At 41.2% G+C, this 23,505-nt stretch overlaps 1 protein-coding gene across 9 annotated transcripts in view; it reads left to right on the forward strand.

Annotated features, from left to right (window-relative positions):
- Window positions 1–23,505, forward strand: part of FOXP1 (forkhead box P1) — a 598,062-nt gene that overhangs the window by 258,793 nt on the left and 315,764 nt on the right. For 6 of the 9 annotated variants that reach the window (XM_070046604.1, XM_060308593.2, XM_060308597.2 and 3 more), the window contains one exon: window positions 13,573–13,633. The exons of 2 other annotated variants lie outside the window; for them this stretch is intronic. The gene's annotated coding sequence lies outside the window, so the exon portion shown is untranslated. Of the gene's footprint in view, window positions 1–7,502; window positions 7,541–13,572; window positions 13,634–23,505 lie in introns of those variants that run through there. One more of the 9 variants, XM_060308595.2, reaches the window with a different exon arrangement.

Below are 23,505 nucleotides of genomic sequence, written 5' to 3' on the forward strand. Positions count from 1 at the left end.
CACTTTTCCTTCCCTTTCTTTCTTTCTTTCTTTTTTTTAAAATATTTATTTATTTATTTTATTATTTTTGGGCTGCGTCGGGTCTTAGTTGCGGCACGTGTGATCTTCGTTGTGGCACGTGAGATCTTTCATTGCGGCACACGGGATTAGTTGCCCCGCAGCATGTGGGATCTTATTTCCCCGACCAGGGATCAAACCAGCGTCCCCTGCATTGCAAGGTGGATTCTTAACCACTGAACCATCAAGGGAGTCCCCAGGCACTTTTCTAAGCACTTTTTTATGTTAATGCTCTTAATTCCTCGAAAGCGCATTATGTTCTATCATTCAGCCCGTTTTTGTGGATGAGCACACTGAGGGGTGGAGAAGTGAAGTAACTTGCCTGAGTTCACAAGGCCAGTAAGCAGCAGAGCTGAGTTTTGAAGTCTTGAACTTGAATCTGTGCTTGTAAGGTCTGAACTATTCTAGACTAAACTCTACTGTGCGGTACTATTTTACAGACTACTGAGTTTTAACTGAAGCAGCCCCAGGCAGCATTAAGAAATAAAGATAGGGCTTCCCTGGTGGCGCAGTGGTTGGGAGTCCGCCTGCCGATGCAGGGGACACGGGTTCGTGCCCCGGTCCGGGAAGACCCCACATGCTGCGGAGCGGCTGGGCCCGTGAGCCATGGCCGCTGGGCCTGCGCGTCCGGAGCCTGTTCTCCGCAACGGGAGAGCCCATGGCAGTGAGAGGCCCGCATACCGCAACAAACAAACAAACAAACAAAAAAGAAATGAAGATATTCATCCTGGGCCTTGCCACCTTCACCCCGACCCCCCAAAACTGCCATCAGGGTTTTTCCCTAATTAGAAAAATTTTCTTTCTGTTTTCTTTTGGTTGTTTTTATAGTCTCTTCGCAGCTAAGGACTGGGTGGGTATCATTTGTGTCCTGTCGTGCCGCTTCTCCCTTGATTATCTTCAACTCCCCTTGTGACTGTGGGATTGCGGGAGGGCCTTCGAACCATGTTTCAAGTAATTCCAAAAATCTGGAACAAAGGAGGAGAGGCATTTTGGGGGTATTCTAGGAGTCTCCCTGGCCCACTTTTTACAAGGTGAGCAGTTCCTCCCCCAGTTCCACAGGGTGGACGCAGAGCTCCTTTCAGAAACTCAGAGTGAACAGAAAAGAATCACCCCATCCCCACCTGTGCTGCTTTACCTGACAGAAAGGGGAGCAGGTTCAGGCAACAGCTTCATCTGGTGCACTTCTGAGTAGCTTTGCTTCGTTGAAGACCATATGCTGAGTTTGTCAGAGTCATCTGCCGCTTTTCAGCCATTCTTGTTTTAGGAACGTTAACTTGCTGGGTTGGGGAAGCAGCATCGCGCGCGCAGACAGCCACGTCAGGCTCCTCCCAAATGTCCCTCCTCGTTTGTCAAGTTCTGGGGGGCATTCGGCAGAGCTTTATTGTCGTCAGGATTACAGGTTCCCTAGTATCAGTGTTAATACAGCATCCTGTATATATCAGAAACCTTTTCAGCTAAGGAGCCGAGAGGGTGAGCCCCACAGGGTTCTAAATTATCCTGGCATTTCTTAGTGTATTTCTAGTGGGAGCCAGAGCGATGGTGAGCTTTGGAAGATGGGAATGTTCTATGTCGTGAACATTGCGGTGGTGGTTATAAGACTGTATACTTTTGGCCAAGCTCATCAAATTGTACACATAAAATTGATGAATTCTGTTGTATGTAAATTAAGCCTAATACTGATTTTAAAATACCTTTTAAAAAAAAAAAAAAGATGGGTCAAAGTTGAGTGTAGAAGGGAGCTGGGATCTGCAAATGTCAGAGAATTCAGGAAGAGAGGCCTGGGAAAGGAAATGGGATGAAAAGGAGCCAGGAAAATTTGCCTCATCATTTGGCATTTCTCTGGTGGCCAAAAGGTAAGCTGCTGCTTTTGGGTCACTCGCGAGCACTGGGGGCACGTAGCTGCCAAGTTTTGCAGTTTAAGGACTAATAAAGTCGGGATGTGGGTAATACTGGGAGAGGGCTATTTTCAGGGAAAGATTGCTGGGAGGTCTTCCCACCTATAGGGACTGTGTGAGTGGGTTCATTCTTGAGTGTCTCTCCCTGGGTGCACATGTCCACAGTATAGTGCAACTCGGGAGCCACTTTGAGGGTCTTTTCTACGTGCACCCGGAATGTTAGCCATTGTATATATAACGGAGGGATTGAGGAGCTGGGGTGAGATATAGGATTCTCTTTATTCAACTTACATGCCGACTCGTGGTGTTCATTCCACGTATATTTATTGAACATTGACCATGTGTAGCTACTGTTCTGTATTAAGAGACAGCATGCAGGACAGATGAAGTCCTTGCCTTCATGGAGTTTACATTCTGTTAATGTGTCCCAAACTGAAATGCGCACAGTCAAGATTAATCTGCCTGGTTTTATCTGTTGCCTAAACGTTCCCAGAAAAACCAAACAGAATGTTTCGCCAAAGATTGAAGCCTCCAGGAGCCAGATGTGGCCACGGGAAGAATGTCTTCAAGAGCTTGTCATCTGGCTCCAGCTGTGCTAACCTAGGCCTGCTAGGCAGCCACGAGTTGTGTCTGCCAACTGGTGGCCAGACGCGACTGCAGGTTTAAACAATTAGCGGATTCGTTCACCCGGTGGCCGGATTCGCTGTGTGTGTCCTAAGATTACCACTGCTGTCCCGACCAGGAGCCTCTGTGGTCCCGGGCAGAAACAGCCACAAGGGAACCGAAAATCAGCCCCTTGAGGAAATAGCCAAGGCCTTCTTATCCTGGAACGTGGAGAGGGATTCAGGGGGAAACCATTGTCAGCAAGAAAGCAGAAATAAACCAGACGTGGCCCCTGCCATGCAAATCTTGATTCCAACCAAGAGCTCCTGCCTGACCCAGAACGCCTGCCTGTAGCCTGCCCCTGCAGAAAAGCAGAGAGGAGAGTTGGCCTGTGAGGCCTTCTCGTTCCCAGTTATTGTGGTTTTTAATTGTTGCCTCTTTGTGAGAACCATTTATGACGACCTATATTGATTTTACCCGCAAGAGATTTCCATTAAAAGTCTTAATTCCTACCTTTGAAAGCAACTGGATACCTGCAGATGTGCCATGACTTTTCACATATCTACGCACATAAATATGTACATGAACACGATGCTTCAGCCTACCTGGTGTGGAAGATGTTTTAATAAAATGTGGTGTTGCTGGTTTCCCGGAGTAGGCAGTTTCTGTCGTCATATGGGATACGATGATTTTGATCACCCATTGTTCGGCCAGTTCCTGATACCACAGTAGTTGCTCAGTAAATGTAGAATGAGCCGAATAAGGAAAAATTCCAGCGGGCATGCTGACGTTCAAGGACAATGATTCAAAGTGAGTGTGGTTATTTCACATAATAAATGAGGGAAACAACCTACAATTTAGAGCAAAAAGACAAAAATAGTAAAGGTGCAATTGGAACACTTTTAGCATTCTTTTTTCAGACGTCGACATCTAGTGTCCGATTATCACAGAAGGCACAAGATAGTGGAGATGAAGATTTCGAAGGGGGATTCTTCTGAACCTAAACTGATCGATCCTTGTGGGGACATCTTTATTACAGTGAAGTTCCAAGTGGTTTTTCAAAGAAGCCCCACTGTAAATAAGTAACAAAGACAACAAGATGGTTCAAGTGAGGAAGAATTTTAAGACACGAGTGTATGTGTAAAAATCAACTTTTGCATTCTGAGTGCATTGTGTAAATTTGCTGTGCACGAAACAGAAGTGAAGCCATTTGGTTTTGTGGCATTGGTGTGGGCTGGCTGGGGGGGGTGGGGGAGAAAGTTGAGGCATTGATAAAGTATGCGGCGAGCCAGATGGTTGCATTACACGTCTTTTGTGTTCTTGTTTGCTTCTTAAAGCAGTTGCAGAATTTGGCCCTTGGCGATATTTCTTCGTGCTTGTATGTTCTGCTACGAATTTACTTTTGTCAGAGTCCTTTGAAAGAAAAGCCTTGCTCTTAAAAAAAATTTTTTTTTTTTACTTACATTATAAACTTGTGAAGTCAACAGTGTGCTCATAAAAATATTTTTTAAATGTTAAGTATGTTAGTAAATAGCAGGAAGATCAGCTTTTCTTTTTCCTTAGCACAGTAACTTCAACCATATTTTACTTCCGTTCAGAGATTTTTGCAAAATAATGAAGGTAATAGAATCGATGGCGGATGGATGGATGGATGGATGGAGACAGACAGACAGAACAGCTACATTGTTCTTCCAGTAATAATGGGGCTTATCTGATGAGAGATTTTAACGTTTCCTCTTAGAGCAAGTTGTCAGGTTGTGGTTTACCTATTGTGTTTTACCTGTGAGTCTGACTTGCTGATATATAAGTTAAGTGGGAATGCTTTGGGGTCGGTTGGTGGGTCTTGCCTGTGTGTTCGCTTGGCATTTATTCGAACTGTTTATCACACCGTCCCTGAAATTTATATTTATTTCCTACTACAAGCACATTTTATTTTGCAGTCACCCGTGGAAAGTATATTTAAGATATTCTAACTGTATATAAAGGATGATATTTTATCACTGAATGCTTTTAATAAGGAGTTGCTTTGGAGCTAATTTTCTCCCATCATGATGGAATGCTTAGGATAATTTAATGTCCTTTTCACAGTCCCAGTTTATCTCTCCCCCTTTTTTTTTTTTTCTTCTGCTCAAACGAGAGAAGAGCCCAAATGTAGGATCCTTGGGCCATGGTTTATTCTCCTGTTGTGCACAGATTCCAGTTTTAGTTGGAACCTGTGGTCCCTGATGAGAAAACAGGAAACTTAGAGTCCTAACCTTATTGAAATCTCTGCCTGGTCTAGTCACAAGTCTGAGGCAACTCCTTCCAATAATGAAGCCATTGTACGCATCATATCTGATCAGTTCTTGAAATGTTTTAGTAAGTCTATCTTACAACATTATAAGAAGATAATCAGCAGCCTTAGAAGGTCCCCATCTGGACTGTAGAGTTCTTTTACTGAAAGATGTTTTGCCTTTTTGAGATAGCTCTCCGCGTTTTATCATCTGTTCCGCCGAGATGAAGTGCATATGAAAAGTCAGTGACTCTGAATCCATCTGTTGTTATTATTTTCCACTGATAATTGGCTTGAACAATGAAATGTCTGTGTCTTCACCCTTTGAAACCGTACACCCTGTTTATTTTCTGGAGGTCTCACTGCAACCCCCCCCCATTTTCCCCCTTCATTCTCTCTCAAGCTTGCAGCGAGTGGCGCTTGTGTGAGGATGACATCTTTGACTCTGTGCATCAGTATGTGTCACTCAGCATGTAAAGCTTGCATACGGATTTTTGTCACAATCCCTGTGTCTGCGCTGTTTGCTCAGGGATCCAGTGCTCTGGCGGCAAGGAGCTTAGCTGGGGCCACAACGCATGGATCCCTTACCTGGATCGTCGTCTTTATTTCACTATCCTCATTAAAATATTAATTTCGAGGACAGTATCTAATACCTATGGAATTAGATACTACCTATAATTGTGTAATATATTCAGTTGCATCCAGGTTTGCACGATACAGAGCATTAATATTGGATTCCACTAACAGCATTTCCATTAGCTTGCTCGACCAGTATGAGACATAGATGAGCTGGGAAGCATAACTACCTGCTAGAACTGCCAAAACAGTCATTAGAAGCTCCATTGGGATGGACAAAGGCCTTTTTCCCAGTGATATACTGATTAAATTTTGTTCTGTGGTTTATTTGCATCAAGGTTAGATCACTATAGTCTATGCAAGAGGGTTATCTAACACCTGACTTGGAAGGTCATTTCAAGACAAAACAGCGAAGAGAATAGGCATCTTGAGTTTCTTGGGGACCCCCTCTTAAAGAACCTGTATTTTATTTCAGGGGACTTTGGGAATTTTCAGATTTTCTCTCTGTATTATACCATAATATATGTTTAAGATTCGTTTTTTTTTGTTTATGTCACAGTTTTTTAAAACTTTTCAGTAATATTCTTTTGCTTTGGGGGCAGAGTGATATAGCCAGGAGACAGTGTGGTGTTAATAAAATAAAACCCACTTTGGAAATAGAAAGCCACCTTATTTCCCTTGGCTAGCGTGATCGTGGTACATCCTCTGAGGCTGTGAAAGACCTGTGACCTACCCTTTTTCAGTCCAAGTAATAATGTAGGCGCATTCTATGGAATAGCAGTGCTGGATTTGCCCCCAAAGTCCTATGTGGCATTAAAAGGACGTAGACGAACGTAATCTTATTTATGTTTCAAATGAAATCATTTAATACTGCAAAGGTTATTAAAAAATAATTAAGTTACTAAGACCAACATGTAACTGGACCATACAGTAAGAGGTTAGGGGTGAGTATGAGTTGACTCCATGAGCTGAGAAAACGCAGTAGTGAATTCCTAGTGCCCGCATGTTTCTCCTCTTGCTTAAATTCCTTGGTTCTAAGGACAAATTATGTTGAGGTATGGCATATTTGCTGCCAAAATGGAGAAAATTGTTGACTGTAATTATGTTATTTAATTGAAATTATAAGTGGTTGAGGCCACTCAGTTAAAAGCATTCTTTCTAATATATGGGTAATGTTTTTAAATGAGTGGTCATGGATTGATGACATTTGAAAGGCAGGCATTTGGGATGTATTTTTGGAAGACTCAAATTGTTTTTCTTAAATCATTAGTGAACTAAAAGAGTGTAAAGGGACACGTTTTGTTTGGTTTATTCTCTTTAATTAGATAGTGTGAATATTCTGTGTGAGAGCATATATACGCACGTATATGCATGTACATATATGTGCATGTATGTGTGTATATATTTTATATGTGTAAATATTCACACATAGATGCAACGGATCTTTCTGGAGGTACAGACTCACAAGGATCGGTTTATAATGGGGCAAAGCAGAGAAACAAGAGGTGTATTTCTGACCTTAAATTGTGGCCGAAAACATGTGATTGTTCAAACCTCTCATTGAATATTAGAGATCTAAATTCAAGTTACAGTAAAACTCTGCTGATGTGTCTTAGGCCAGGTTCTTTTTGGAGTGCTAGAGATACAACAATAGCCCTGTATTCCCCATGTCCCCCTGCCCTGCCCGCCCTCTGCCATACATTCCCCCCCCCCACCCAGGAGTGAGTTCTTAATTACTAATGAATGCAATTCATTTTAATTGTTATTATAGCAACAGAACATTTAACTGTCTCCTGTTTAGTCCTTGTCCTTTGGAACAGGCAGTGTCTCCCGTCAGAGAGAGGACAGGTAGAAGGCACAGCGGGCGTCTGATTGAGCCAGTTATTCATTTGCTGAGTGTTTGTGTTTATGCAAAGGGGCCTCTTCCTGCATATTTAATCTAGAGTAAGGCAGTGGCTTTTGTTGTGTTTAGCCCACATACCTTCAATCCTTCCTCACACTGCCGCCAGCCTGGGAGCCCTGAGAGCTCGCAGGCTTCCCAGCGCCTGTACTTTCTCCCTTACAAACTCTCAACTTTCTTCCGTTGTGTGAAAATTGCCTCTCCGGCCCCAAAGCTTCCCTTCCTCACCATGCACGGGTAAGTGTGTGTGAAGCCAAGGCTGATACTTTTGTTTCATTTTCCAAATGTTGAGAGGCTACTTTGCCTGCTCTTCTGGTCCGGGTTCCTGGGCCGTTGTCAGTTGCTTGGCGGCGTTGAAATAGACAAGTACAGGTGCCTCTCAGGAAATGTGGCTGAATTTTCAACTGGCAGAGAGAGGCTCTTGGGAACTGCGGGGGGTGGGGGTGGGCAGGGGGGAGAGAAGCAGAGAGAGGAAGATGGGGAGAGAGAAAGAGAACAGCTTTATTATTCTTTGTCCTAACAAATCCTGTTTTGTAACTGTCCTGCAGATAATGCTGCCATTGTTTGCTAAAAGCCTTCAAACAGTGTGTGAGACCGAACTGTAAGAAAGCAGTGAAACTCTGCTGCTGTATTGTCTATCCCCAGGCCAGGGTCCTCCCCGAAAGTCTGTGCCGGAATAGGAAGGGTTTTCTTCAGTGGAAATCGAATCGTCTCTTCATTGATATTAATAGCACACTGGAGATGTTGGCCGTGCTGTGCAGAGCGGCGGTTGGGAGGGAAGGAAATCTGATCTTGCTGGGGGGAAGATGACAGCCTCTTGGCCCCATGGTGGAGGAGACATGCATCCAGGCTCAGCCTGCATAATGGCATCCTGGCTTCACTGTTTACTCTAGGAATTTTAATCTTGCGCTGTTGGTTTTACTATCCGGGGTCTTGATATTTTTTGTTCCTGTACTGTCTTTAGAAAGTACGATGTTCAGGGTCTTAATCCAGTCTTTTTTAAAAGTGAAATTAAAAAAAAAAAAAGAGAGAGACCTAGAGAAATGGACACGCTGTGCACTTTGATCATTCTGGGGTATGATGGTAGAAATCGTGTGAGAAATTCAAAACTAAATGGCCACAATTAAGAAGGATGAGCCATCCAAGGGAAGATATGCCCTATGTAAAGATATTTCAGAGGCTAGGAATTGTGTCCAGGGTCTGAAAGGAGTTTTCATTGCCAGTTAACTGTTGCCTCTGTTTGAGTGACTCTTTTCAACAGAAGAGTGTGCTGTTCCCCCGCAGGTCGGAAACCGTGAGAATGTGAATCCAATTTCATCAACCTTATTAAAATATGTAGGGACTTGGGTCTTCTTAGGTACAAATCAGTCTAGAGACTTAGAAGCATTTGTTAGCAGTGAGGCCGCTGAAGGTTTTTAATAATAAAATTACAAATACCCTGTCTAATTGTAAGTATATGACTTTTATGCTCGGTTTTTAAGGGGAAGAATACTTTTTTTTTTTCATGAGGAAAAGTAACTCCGCCAGAGCACCTTCTGTGATTAGCGCTATTGTATTCTTAAATTTTGATTGATAGAGATAATAGTTTTCACTTAAAAATACAGACAGGTACTTTAACTTTCCATGACAATAGCTATTTGCATTTCTTTTATCTTTTTGTTTAACATCTATGGGGGCTGGGATGGATTTGATTATTAACTCTTGTTGCACACACTCCGCGTAAATCTAAAACAAAGGCTTTGTTAGAGCTTCAAAGAGAAAACAGCAAATATTGTTTTTAAGTTTCAACATTTAAAGCCTGCTAAGGGATACCTATAAAATATTTTCACAGGACCATGACCAAGGTTTTGCTTTCCTTTAAGGTAAGAGAGAGTGGTGTTTTCCAAATGAGATGGGCCAACATGGAGTTGCGGGGGGCCTGAAGTACTTCCACAGGCAAAGCCTTGGCCAGGTTTTGCCTGTACCATGGGGTTTGCTTCATGTAGAGTAGTTCAGATTCTTCTTACTAGAACGGACCCCAAGTTAGGTCCTCTGATTTAGTTGACGGTCCCAGAGGGTGGGGAGAAGGGAAGTAAAATGTTCCTCGCAGCAGTAGGAGGGGGACGTAGGGGCAGTGACGGATCCCCTGTGGTAGATTTTTCTTTGATAAAGAGAAGTAAAGGAGATGTGGCCCCTTGTAAACCAGCAAACCTGGGTGATGGCCAGGGTCGCCTCTGGTCCCAGAGACCTGCTCGACACAATAGTTTTCCTTTTCTTTTTCTTTCTAATTTACTTCCTTTTCCTTCCCCCCCCCACCCCCGCGCCCCGTGTACTCTCCCTGTTTCTTTCCTTCTTTTCTTCCTTCTTTTCTCACTTCCTTCCCTCTCTCCTTCCTCTTTCTTATTGTAAGCCTGACTCAGTATTTGAAGTTATTAGAGCCGAGGGGGAAAAAAAAAAAAAGAAGGTTGATTTCTAAGTGGATTTTCTTGTCTTGAGTGCAAGAAAATGAAGTGACCCTTGTATTATCATTTCTCAGCTAGTCGAGTTTGTGTTGAAGATAGTTTTGTTTTTCTAGGACATCTTTGAAAAACAAAACAGAAAAGCCACATGAGTTAAGATTCACAGGTTTAAAGAGACAGCCATCTCTTGGAAATTGGCCCTTTGAGATTTTCTGTTTTCTCACATGAAGTATATGTCATTTGATGGGGATATTTGGGAGGATGGGAAGTTTGAACCCCGGTTCTGGACTTCGAGAGAAGGGTTGCTCTAGCCAGAGATGAAACTCCTAACTGCCACCTTCGTCGTGGCGCAGGAGCTGGCGTTCATCATCCTCGCATCCCAGGGACACTGACACACAGTAGGTTCTCAGCCAGCATTCGTTGGACTGAAGGTTGCAATGAAATAAGGTGGCTGTCCTTCACAGTCTCTTGTATACTTGTACAAAATGAAATATAATGCTGAAATCCTGATGCAGATCTTTTCCTTGAGCTGCCATGAAAGAATAGGGAGAAATATTTTTAATGGCAAAAAAAAGAGCATATATTGTTCATTTTTCTTGTGAAATAAAATCACACCTCCATGTTTTACCTGCACCTCGTTTCCAGCTAGGCCATACCAACTGGCAGGATCACACTGGTTAAATTAAGGGCAAATACACTGATAGAAAGTATGAAATTGAAGCATTGTAGTAACCTAAGGGGTCTAGAGAGTGAAATTCCTAATGGGGAATAGGGGGAACTGGGCAGACAGAGGAGAAGAGGAAGGTACATTAGTCTCCTAACCTAGGGATCTCAGCTGAAGAGTAATGTCGTGGTCAAGGTCTTTATGGTCAACAAATAGCTTTAGGTAAATAACATTATCGCAAACAATAGTTAAGAGGCCACACTCAGAACAGTTTCTGGTGTTCACAGGATCTTAATTGTACAGAGAATGACATCAAGGAAAATAAGTAATTTCTGTTTACCGTATCCCTGGCTCACCTTTAAAAACCTAAAACCAATAGGAAACTTAAGACAGAGAGAAAAAGAAAAAAAATAAATGAAATTCATTTGGTGCCTGCATTTTTTCTAAGAGGAGACAAGGGGGCTGCAGGGCAATATTTTTCTTTTTCTTTTTAACTTAAAAGCGTTACATAATTGTTTAATTTTTAGTTTTGGTGCTTGTGCTGCCAGTAAGCATGCAGGTATGTCGTTGATATATTTGATAAGGTGAAGTGTTTTGTTTTGTTTTGTTTTTAATAGCAGTTTTGGAAATGGAGGTTTTATGCTCTGGAAAAAATGAAATGCAGATTTTTCTCCTAGTTGTTGATTTCTGACTCTTGTAGGCTAGTAATGAGGCAGACTCAGGCCCCAGAACTACTCCCTAATTTTCTTGTCTATTATATTGACACATTTCATTTAATTTAGTATGATGGCAAACAGCTGTTGAACTATTAATCTTTTCTCAGCAAAGCTGGAAAAATATCTTTTAGATTACTTTGCTAATGTATACTAAAAACTAAAATCAACAGAAATAAATTAATGAGTGGTCAAATGTACATTTGCATTAAAATTTATGGAACTTCAAAATGGAAAAAAATAGGGTTTGTATCCCACTGCCAATTTTTTATGTCTAAGTAAAAATTAAATGTAGCCAAATTTGTATTGCTTTAGTGATTATAAGTTGGAGGGTCAATTGTATAATATTGTTATTATTAATTTTTTTTCCTCCAGGGAAAAATTACGCTTATAAAATCTGTGAGGGGGAACCAGCTTATACTTTTGCTCTATGTTCACTTACCTGCTGTTCTAGGTAGCTATAGGTGAGTAGAGAAACAGACGCAGTACTTACCTGGAAATGTTCTGCAGGTTTGAATACAACACTAGAGATAACTTTATTCAAAGTAAGCATTTTCAGCAGCTTTTTTTGTTTGTTTGTTTGTTTGTCACAAACATTAAATTTTAATAAGGTGCAATTGTTTGCCAGGCCTATGTGATCTTTGCAGTGCAATCTTATCTGCATTGCAAAGTCTGATACTACAGACCTGACTGCCAAAAATGCAAAAATAGATGCAACTCAATAGATAAAAATGAAAATTAGCTTAGAGTGCACACGTTAGAAAACATCTCAAGTGAAAAGGAGGGAGAAAGGGCGTTCTTGCCCTGAATTGAGTAGGGTCTGCCAGAGTTCACTTACTTTCCATTTAAGATTGGATGAGTGGTGGAGATGGAAATTTCTGTTGTGTGAGACGGTTGCCGAGCCTCGTGTCTCATGAGCTCTTCTTATTGGCGTGGGGCGGGGCTGCTTTGTAGATCTCAGCATTACCTCGAGGACCCGACCATCACAGCTCTGTTTTCTTATCACCATTTGCGCTCTAACCAAGTTCTCACCGCTGGAGAAACCAATCCCTGGCGACACACCTCAGCAGTAAAGCACACGATTTTCATTTTCGATTTGAATTGTTTTGTGTCAAAACAAAAAGGTTTGGGGCAGGTTGCAAAACAGTAATTTCAAGTCCCAGAGCTAGGGTTTTCCCCACCCAAATGGTGAACATTTATGGTGAAAACCTCCAATTTCCTCTTACAGTAAACATGAAAATTATGATTTCACTCAGAGCCTGCATTTTTTCCCAATCTTAATGGCAAGAATCTGCATACACTTGCTGGTGGAAATGTCATAAATTGGCCTCCGATCAATTCCTCAAAGATAGTACACACCAAAGTACCACTTTCAAATTTCTAGCCCTAGTGAAATAAGATTTAACTCTTGTCAGTGATGTTTGCCTTTCCACATTCAGGGCCAACAGCCGAGGGATGAGCAGAGATATATTCTGTATCAAATTTAAACCACTTTATGACATATTGTTCTGAAGAGTAAGCAAAAGGATATTAACGTTTTAGTAATAAGATGGTATGACTTCACCATCTTAAGAAAGTATATGTATATATGAGCATCTGGTCAATCGATGTGGAATGAATCCTGTACCCTGTTGGTTACTTGATCTAAATTAATAAACAAATGTTTTTCTTTTCACTTGTGCCATATGTTGATCCCAGTTACATGGGCAGAGAGAGGCAGCTTGTAATGTTTCTTAAAGGATTATACACTGTTTTGCATAAGGGAGTATGCAGATGCAGGAGTTAGATGCGCACCGTGCTTCCTTTGTGTTTTAGGAAGCTTGATTTCGCTTGTTGATTTCATCTGACACGAGCCATTTTTATTGAACTTAGTAGGTCTGGTAGAAAGTATGCTAAGTGGAAAACATTGTGTGAACAGCTTTCACCCACCGATGAACCCCCCCACCCCTCCGCAAGCTGAAAATTGTGGTGCTTTTATTCATTTTGAAAGGTCCAGAGTGGCATAAAGCATCTTGTGTATAAGAACTAACACTCTTGCAAAGGGGGAAAAAAATAAGCCTCTGCTTTAATGAAATTAGAGATGTCGTGGATGTTAACCAAACAAAGACACGTTCAAGTAGCAGTCTGGTTTCCAAAAACAAAGGCCTATGACTCACATGTTATTCCAAATGAAATAAATTGACAGACAACAAGATGAGAAAAAGTTCAAAGGCAAAATGTGAAACGCTTCATCTTGACTTTTTCCGTCCAAGTTGTTGTTATAGTCTTGAAGAGCTCAAAGGCACATGGTCCAGTAAGTGGAGGTCTTGACACTGGTTTTTATTAACTCTGAGAGTCTTTTGCCATGAAATAGAATTGAGTTCTTTGGTTGGTTTTCTTGCATCTCTCCCAGGCAAATAGGTGGTTGCTACTTTGTCTTGACATTCAGATTTTGATATTCTCTTTTGTTTTCAGGGTAAGAAGTGACCTTTTGAGGTGACTATAACAGAAGATTGCTTTACAGAAGCCAAAAAAGGTAAATGCACATATGATTAGTGGAATTACATCTAGGACTCTCTCTACCAACTTCTAGGCATCTTAATTCAGTTCTTTTCGGATCTACATAATTATCAAATATACATGTATTTATTTGTGTGTCAGTATGCATGGAGCATATTTTCGGAAGCCTTTAAAGAAAAGATTGCTCTTAACAAATGGTTCAGATAGTCACATTTTCCACCCCCCCCCAATATTATCACTTTCCCCGTTTGTGGAAGTCGAATTTTTTTTTTTTTTTTTTTTTTTTGGTTGTTGACTTGGTAGGTTTAAAGTTAGAAAGGAATATTCACATCACAAAAGTGGTGATTCATAAAATTAACTTGCTGCAAACAGGAGCAACGCATGTCGGTCTTCTGTGCCGAAGTGGTGTCATCCGATGGATGTTCATCTGGCTGGTTTATAATCCCTTCTTTCAGAAATTAATCGTCAGGCACCATAGCAACACGCCGCGTTGATGTAACTGCCGTGTGGCGTGGGGCATGTCCCTGTGATGTCAGCGCTCATCTGCCTTGTTCTCTTGACCTTGCTTGAAAATCAAATGAGTACTTGATTTTAAAATTAGAAGTTTTCACAGAGACTAGTGTAGCTTGATGAATTAAAGCTAAGTTAAATTTTCTCAAACTCACTTCTGGGAGCAGGGGCAAAGAAAGCACTCTGGTTAAAATGGTTCTGGAGGCTACATTTTTTTTTTTTTTTTAATTGCCAAAGTATCTCTCCGGTGAGGGCAGAGGTTGCCTCCCTCAAGTTCATCTTGCAGGTCACTTTCAAGTGTGATGTTTCTCAAGGAGCAAGCGTCTTCATTTTACTTTTGAATCTTGGCCAGTGGTGTTTCCATTTGATTGAGTAGATAGATCTGGGTCTGCTTTAAAACACTTACTTGCCAGCCTGGTTACGACGCAAAGCCTTTGCTCAGATCTTACCAAATTAGAGTTTATGAATTTGTAAGATACAGACTTCTCATTCTTCAGTTGAGCAAGGTTTTTTTTGTGAAACTTTGATAATATGAAGATTCTTAGATCGGTTTTGTTTTTAATCTCACCCAGGGTTTGGGGGTTCTAGAAGGCATTATCAAGGTAGGGATTTGTTTTTCCAGTTGCATTCTGGCACATTTGATTTGGGCCCCAAAAAATCCAACCAACTTTCCTCATTTCACTATCTTTGTTGTTTAAATTAAACCATGTGGGAAGCACCTAGTTGTCCTCCAAAGAGGATATGTTACCTTTCAGATGTTCTGGCGTGGAACGGGTTGATTACAACCAGTCATTGGGGCTCTCAGGTCCTACCTAGCATGATTTCTGGCAAAGCACTTCCCAGTTTCTCAGTTTTAGTCTACTTCAGGGCTCTACAGCCGCCTTCTTAAAAGGCTGTCCAGTCAGTATTTCCTGTTTTGTGGGCATTTTGTCTCTGCCACGGTTAGTCAGCTGCATGTTGTGTGTTCTGGTCTCTGTGATCCCTGCAAGATCTCAGTCCAAGGTGTTCCTCATTGAAAGCCATGCCAGGTGCTGAACTCATTTTGTGCTGTTAGCAAAGGTTTCTGGTGCAGCTAAAAACTGGGATGAAACAAAGCTGGAAAAGTGGTTGAAAAGATGAACTATCGCTCCAGCTCCAAAAAATGGGCTTAATGAGTAGGTTGTCACTGTTTTATTTGGAATCACCTGTAAGCATAAATTATTTCTCTCCTGACTGATGTCATTATGATGACCTTGCTTACACCCATGACGTGAAAATGTTTGCATTTGTGCAGTATGATTTTTCCCAATTCCATGATACTGTTCAAGGTTAAAGATATCATGAGTCAAGGGCAAGTTTGGGGAAAAAATGTTTTCAGGAATTTGTCATTAGTTGACTAGGAAAAGTAGTCCATGTGGAGGAAAAAACAAGCTTTTTTATAATTACTGTCAAGAACATGGTGTATTATACAGTATCCTGCAAATCAGGAAACCTTTGTCAAATTTAAGGAGAACAGAAAAATTTTGTCATCCTGATGCCTCCTTTCGTAAAACAAAGGAAGCTGAACAACGAATTCATCTAATTTTTCTTTTTGTCTTGACTGCTAGGAATCTCAGAGTAAGAGTTTTTGGTTAAGCTTAGTAGTATTTTTTAACTTCAACTTTTTGTTGTTGATATTCTGCTTTTAAGTCAACTTCATTTTTCCTACTCCCAATTTACATATTATTAACTGTTTTTCTTCTACAATATCAATTCCATTTGTGTTTTGACTCCCTTTTGTGTTTTTTTTTAGAAATAAGATAGAGAAATAAATAATAACTTACATGTACTCTTTTACCTTTTAACAAGCTCAAGGATCCTTCAAAAACTAATCCTTACATATCTTGACCTCTTATACATGAAGGAAAAAAAGATTTGTTAAAAATATAAAATCTAAAAAAATTTATAAAATGGATAGAATGCTTAGTGTTTCTTCCCAGTGAACAAACCTTAAACAAAGATACTGTGCTGTCCAGTGATGGTCAAGAGACCAGCACCGCCTTACACACTACTCAAAGGATAGAGATTTCAGATACCAGGAGCTCCTCAGTCAGTGGCATGCCCAAATTCGAAATCTGGGACTCATTAACAGTCAGCATAAGTGCAAATAAATGTGCCTACAGTGGCACTCTGGGAACAACTGGTTACGTGCATAAAAGTGGCCAGGAAAATTCAGAAAAGCAGATGAAGACATTTTTCCAAGTTAGCTTCAGAGTTCTGAAAGATCGTAAATAACACTCATCATACTTGGTAGTGATCGAACAATTTCTTCCAAGTAGATACGAGTGCTTTACAAAATGGGTCTGGTTGCTGGCATCCCTGAGAGGTAGCCGGTAATTATTATAATCCCCACTTTACAAACTGGGAAACTGGTCACATTAGTAACTTATCCAAGGTCATATGAAATATCAAGACTGGAGCTAAAAGGACAACTTGCTCTGGTCACAATTATATTGATGCCATTCTATCATGGCTGCCGTGGTTTGGTGGTTTAATATTGTAGGTTTCTGTGTCATTTTTTCCCCCTGCTTCCCCCAAACATTTGCAATTCACCCACACAGGTTTTTGCTAAAACTTCAAATCCAGTTTGTGAAATGCATTGTCTTGGATTCAGTTCTGAATGACAGTGGGAGTTAATTGATGATGATCATGAAGCTCATATAGATTACAGTTAAATGGTTATTCTTTAAATATTGGTCATCTTCAAACTTCATTTTTTTGTGTTGCTTCAGTTTCATAGTCAGCTTGTTAATGAGAAAGTTAAAAACAATCTAAAAGGAAGGGTGATCATTGCAGCTTTTCTCCCACCCCCAATTTGAGCTATTTTTTTGTTGGATTAAGGAGCGATACGGCATCTTTATAGACTTCACTCATCGTGTCTAACATATTACAAATGATTTCTTGGTTACGAACAAAGTTAAAAATAGCCATCCAGCCATTTAAAATGTATTCATTGGTTCTTTTGAAAGTGTATATTTACGCGATTCAAATGTTTACTTAGTGACAACGATATTCCGAGTGAAATCCATTCAAAATGACCTCTTTATAGCATTAAGCATTTGAATTATTTGCCTATTCATGGAGTTGTTATAAAGACACTGGGAAAGAGTGATACCAGCTGACCACGTTGGCTGAAACGACTAGTCAGTTTAGTTAAGCGTTGAATTCCATCCTGCCTCCCCTTCATACTCATATACCCATGCCTGGGTTGTAACACTCAGAGTTAAGACTAGGCTGATATAACATAAAGACTCCAACATACAATGGCTTTAAATCAAATAGAAGTTTACTTCCCTGTCTCATCTAATAATCTGGCCCGTCTGGCTTGACTGGATGGGTTCTTTTCTCTTTTGTGCTTCTCTGCTTTGGGCCTTTGTCCTTATCTACATGGTTGAAATACAGTGAAGTCCAAGGCAAGCAATTTTCTTTGAAGCAAATGATTTAAAAATTGCACACATCACATCCATTGACGTTTAATTGGTAAGATTATGATCATTTCACAAGAAGCTGCAAGGACTGCTGGGAAATGTCTCTCGCTGGGTAGCCAGGAGCATGGGAGAATTGGAGAACAGATTTCAGGCGACAGTTAGGACACAAGCAACCTGATTGGTTGAAATGCCTCAGTCCAGTAATTTCATTCACTCATACATACATACAAATGTACATGCGACATGTGTATATACGTTAATTCTTACTGCAGGTATTTATTGATGATTGTGTGCTAGGTGCTAGGATTATAGCACTGCATAAGCAGGATACCGTCTCTGTCTTCCTGGAGTTTATGTTGTAAAGGGGAAGACAGACATTATGGCTGATGGTGACAGGTATTCGCAAGGGCAAATATTGGTTGCTATGAGAAAGTGTTCTCTAACACGGAGACCAGGGTGTCAGGAATTTATGTATTTTATTATTATCAGAAAGCTAAGTTAGACTAACTTGATTTCCTTGTATCTTTCATGCCAGTGTGGTTGTGAATGTTATTAGGCATGTTAATTTTTTGTTAATAGCTTTATTGAGATATAATTCACACACATTACAGTTCACTCATTTGAAGTGTACTGTTCAGTGGTTTCTAGTATATTCACAGAGTTTGTAACCATCATCACAATCTAGTTTTAGAACATTTTCATCACCTCAGAGAGAGAACCCATACCAACTAGCAGTTAATCCCCTCAACCCAGCCCCAGGCAACAACAAATCTACTTTCTGTCTGTAGAGTTTTACCTTTTCTGGATATTTCACATATATGGAATCATACAATATGTGGTCTTTTGTGACTGACTGCTTTCCCTTAGCATAATGTCTTCAAGGTTCCTTCAAAGCATTTAAATTTTTAACTGTCCTACAACCTCAGAGTTGTATGAGTTCTTACTCCTAAATCCAGCCAAATGGTGGCCTGAAATATTCTCACAAGGGATGGCATTGGGGGGAAAATTACCGTTTTCATGCTGTTTATATTTCCATAGAAATAGACTTGGCCTCCCAACAGTTAAACTTCAGAATTTAAATGTTTGCATTTTAAGTTAGCTGTTTTTAAACATTGTTAGCCATAATGCTAAACTCAGTAACTCTGTAAACAAGAGCTGTCTCTCTTGAATGTTCGTTTCAAAGAAAATAAATTTTAAATATTGATTTCCAGAGAAATATGCTCAATAGAGTTCTTTTTCAAGCAGAAGTCACTTGTTGAAATGTACACGAAGGCGAGTTTTGTAGTGAAGACAACATTTGCAACGGTTATCAAGTAGCCATATTTTTCACAGCGAACGGTACAAATACAAATAACACATGGTTCTAGTCATGTTTTTTAAATGACGCTTTTGCTCTTTCATCTGCCAGGGGCACAAATATCGAAACTGCCTACCTTGAGCATCCTCGGAAGAAGTTCTCAGCTTAGGTGAAAACCTAACAGCTTATCAGAGATGTAGGAAGTATTGCCTTGCTTTGGCAATTCAAATATCTCAGAGAAAATCTGAAGCTCAAAAATGTATAAAAACAAAACCCTGTTTAGGGTAGCACACCTGTGGCAACCTCGAGTACCTGCTTTCTAATGTATCTAGTAACATCCAGGACCTTAAAGGAGGAAATGGTATATCAATGGTAGAATCCTTATTTTGAGTCTGTTTTAGAAGTTGACACCTTCTGCCCAGGGCTGAGTTTGGATTTGAAGTTGATGGTGTCTTTTTAAAAGTCTGCTGGTGAGTAGGACTTTCATAAACGGAAAATGAAATTAATCATTTAAGTTTGTACTTCTCTGTTCTTGATCTGAACTATTGTACTTCTCTGTTCTTGATCTGAACTATTGTACTTCCACGGCCTTTGCATGGGTTGAGAGTGAGGGGGAGAAAAATGAAAAACTTGAAGTATTTGTGCTCTGTTCAGATGCACTCTTTTTGAAGTGTGAAGGTTATGCAGACTTTCCCTTGTATATTAGCATGTATATGGTATATTATTACAGGTAGTTAGATGTTTTGTTAATCATCTGACAGTGGAGTGAGTTATTTAAAATTACCTTTTAATTGGGCTTCCCTGGTGGCGCAGTGGTTGAGAGTCCGCCTGCCGATGCAGGGGACACGGGTTCGTGCCGCGGTCCGGGAAGATCCCACATGCCGCGGAGCGGCTGGGCCCGTGAGCCATGGACGCTGAGCCTGCGCGTCCGGAGCCTGTGCTCCGCAACGGGAGAGGCCACAGCAGTGAGAGGCCCGTGTACCGCAAAATAAAATAAAATAAAATAAAATAAAAAATAAATAAAATTACCTTTTAATTAAAAAAAATCTTGCATCATTGGATATGGACTTTGATGATTTCGGTTCATGGACTGGCATGGATATTCACTTCCTCACCCTTTCCTCCAGCCCGCTCATTTCTGGAAGTCAATTTCTCTTTTAAAGTATCATGAGCAGTCGCTGGAGGCCAAAGGAAGTGTCCTAAAATCCATTCATTACGCATGACATTCTTTAAAGTTTATTTAGAGCAGTGATTTTCACAGGCCACTTTGGGACCCATTTGTGGGTTGGGAAATCAATTCAGTGGGCTGTGCCCAAGAATTAAAAAGAAAAATAGAATAAGTATACAATAGAGCAGAAAAAAAATAGAGTAGAATAGAGCTGCACTGTCTAATATTGAAACCACTGGCCACATGTAGCTACTGAGCCCTTGAAATGTGGTTAGCCCAAACTTACATGCTGTAAGCTTAAAATCCACAAAGCCTTTCAAGGAGTTTGTATGGAAAAAAGAACGTGAAATATTTGAATAACTCTTCTTTATTGATTACACATTAAAATGAGCATAGTTTAGATACATTGGATTAAGTAAAATATTAAAATTAATTTCACGGTTTCTTTTGACTTTCTCCAGTATGGTTACAATTACCTGTGTGGCAGGCATTGTATTTCTGTTGGGCAGTTTTGCTCAAGCTGATGGGGAATAGAGCAGTGAATGACACAGCGACAAGACCTCTGCTTATGGCATTAGGGGGTGTGGACAGGTAGGGGAACATAATAAATAAATACGAGGTGACAGGTGTGGTGGAGAAAATATAGGCGGATAAGGGAGGTCCAGTTGCCAGAGGGAAGGGGATTGCAACTGTAAATAGTCAGGGTAAGTCTAAATGAAGCACAGGCATTTGAGCAAAGACAAGGCATGTTCTCAAAAGAGTACGTTGGCCACTATGGCCAAACCAAAGTCATCCAAGGAGGAGAGTAGTGGGGGACAAGGACAAGAAGCAACAGGGCCAGACCTAGTAGGGCGTTAAGGCTCATGGGACTCTTAATCTCTTAGTGAAGTAGGAAGCCGTGGATAGGCTTTGAGATGGGACAAGATGTGAGTCACGCTTTAAATGGATCACTCTGGAAGTGGGTTTTTTTTTAAAAAAAATAAATTTATTTTATTTATTTTTATTTTTGGTTGTGTTGGGTCTTCGTTGCTGTGCACAGGCTTTCTCTAGTTGTGGCGAGCGGGGGCTACTCTTCTTTGCGGTGCGCGGACTTCTCATTGCAGTAGCTTCTCTCGTTGCGGAGCACAGGCTCTAGGCGCGCAGGCTTCAGTAGTTGCAGCACGCGGGCTCCAGGGCACACAGGCTTCGGTGGCTGTGGCTTGTGGGCTCTAGAGCGCAGGCTCAGTAGTTGTGGCCTAGTTGCTCCACGGCACGTGGAATCTTCCCGGACCAGAGCTCGAACCCGTGTCCCCTGCATTGGCAGGCGGATTCCTAACCACTGCACCACCAGGGAATCCCTGGAAGCTGTTCTGAAAGTAGACAGTGGGTGGGTGAGATGGTAGGCAAGAAGACGTGTTAGGAGTCCGCTGTGATAATTCTCAGTGAGACAGGGTGACGGCCAGGATCAGTATGGTAGTAGAGGTGGCAGGGGATTTATGAAATTCTAACAGGTTTAGTTTGGTAGTTACATTTTGAATTTATCTGTAGGTAGAATCCAAGGATGTCCTGGTGGAATGGATGTGAAGTTTGAAAACAGTTGTATCAAGGATTACTCCGAAGATTTTTGTCTCGTGTGATGGGGTGGTATCAACTGATGGATTGATTGTGGTTAGAAAGAAAGAAGTCAGAAGACTGAGGATTTTCAGTTTAAGCAGCTGCGGGAAGGATGGGGCTGCCACTAACCAAAATATGGAAGCCTGTGGGGGAACAGGTTTGGGGGTGTTAAAGGAAAAAATTACTTAATTTCCCTCGTTAGAGACGGTAGTGCCTTCTTTATTCGATAGGTGTAGGGAACGCTGCAGTGAGGTTTTATAGGAAGAAGAAGAGACTGACCTCACCTCCAGATACAGCATGGGCAAGTGAGAATTTATAGCCAAGAAGCGGGGGGGGGGGGTCAGTAGATGGACAGTTTCCGGAAGGAAACATCGGGAGTAAGGGGGGATTCTGGCTAAACTGATCTAACAAGATTCTTGCTGCAGATAAGCTAGGGTGACTCGACATCACCTGGAGGATGGTGGAGAGTGAGGAACCCAATCAGATATCAAGGGTGATCAGATATCAAAGGTGAGAGAGTTCTGGTTAAACTGACTGAGCAGGGTTCTTGCTAAAACTGGGCTTTACAAGGAAGCACACAGATGGGTTCAGAAGCCTGATTCAAGTTTGGTCCAGCCAAGCGTCTTTGTCGAGAGTGGACAGGGGAAGCAGGGGATACCAGGAGTACAGCTGTAGACGTGTGAGGTTGGAGTCGCTTATTTTTCACTCAGTCTGAGATATCAAGTGGGCATTTGGATATGTGGGTCTATAAATGTCTTAGCTAGGGCTACACGTTGAGGCTTTATAAGAATGTCTTAAGTGTCAGTAAAGGCATGAACCTAGGTGAGCTCACCAAGGTGGGGGACAGTGGTGTCGATAAAGAAGAGAAGGGCTCCAGGATGTGGGTTCTGAAGCCAACGCCATTAAGAGGTTTGAGCATAAGACACGGAGGAGAGGTCAAAGATGGGAGGAAAACTCCGGGACTCCAGAGAACCAGAACCCCATTGAGGACATTGTTTAAAGGAGGAGAGCATTGGCACTTGTATACAGTGCTGTGCAGAGGTCAAAAGCAGTGATGACAAAGAACTGACCACTGGGTTTCTGAACATGAAAGTCATTGATAACCTTAACAGGAGTCAAAAATGGTTGAATCTCACTCCTGGCTTCATACAGCTACCTGTCTGCTTTTGGAAATTAGGCATCTAGAATGATTTTTCCAGGAATAGTGCCCGCTCGGCACTCTTTATTTGTTAAGATCATCACCTGTGCCTCCACCTCTTGCAGCCCCACTCAGACAGGGTCTAGCTCTGACCTTTAGGTCCTAGGACAGCCTGTGGGAAGTGATCAGAGAAAAACTCACTGTTTCCTGATGGAATCCTGTGCATTTTGCGCCATGCGACTCATTCTCTAATCCGATGGTTCAGATATTAAATACAAATAAAAGGCAGGGGTGAAGGGAGACGTATATTTACATCTCGAACTTAAAATACGTTGTGTTTAATCATCTAAAGTACATCACAGCTTGGTGTGGTTAACCTGATCTCTAGATAAGTAAAGTACTAGTTGGTGCCTGAGCCACACATGCGTCTATCATCTTTACCTTATACTAATATAGGTAGTCTTTGATGGGTTCATCCATCTTTCACATTAACTAAGTAAGAGCATCAAAGACTCTGGCTCATTCAAAACTTCTGAAACAGTTGAACATTTTCGAGATTTCTAGGCTGATCCCAAATCTTTGAGCATCTAGGAAATTGTAGGTAAAATAATGAAAAACATGCATTGTCACTGTTCAGATACTAAATACCATTAAGGTGGTATCGGGTGAGGTAAGAGTATCCTCTCTTTGTGGAAGATGATAAATGTACTTCTTAATTTTTTTCATGATAAAATGG

This window comes from Globicephala melas, chromosome 11 (assembly GCF_963455315.2).
Source record: "Globicephala melas chromosome 11, mGloMel1.2, whole genome shotgun sequence".
Taxonomy (NCBI): Eukaryota; Metazoa; Chordata; class Mammalia; order Artiodactyla; family Delphinidae; genus Globicephala; species Globicephala melas.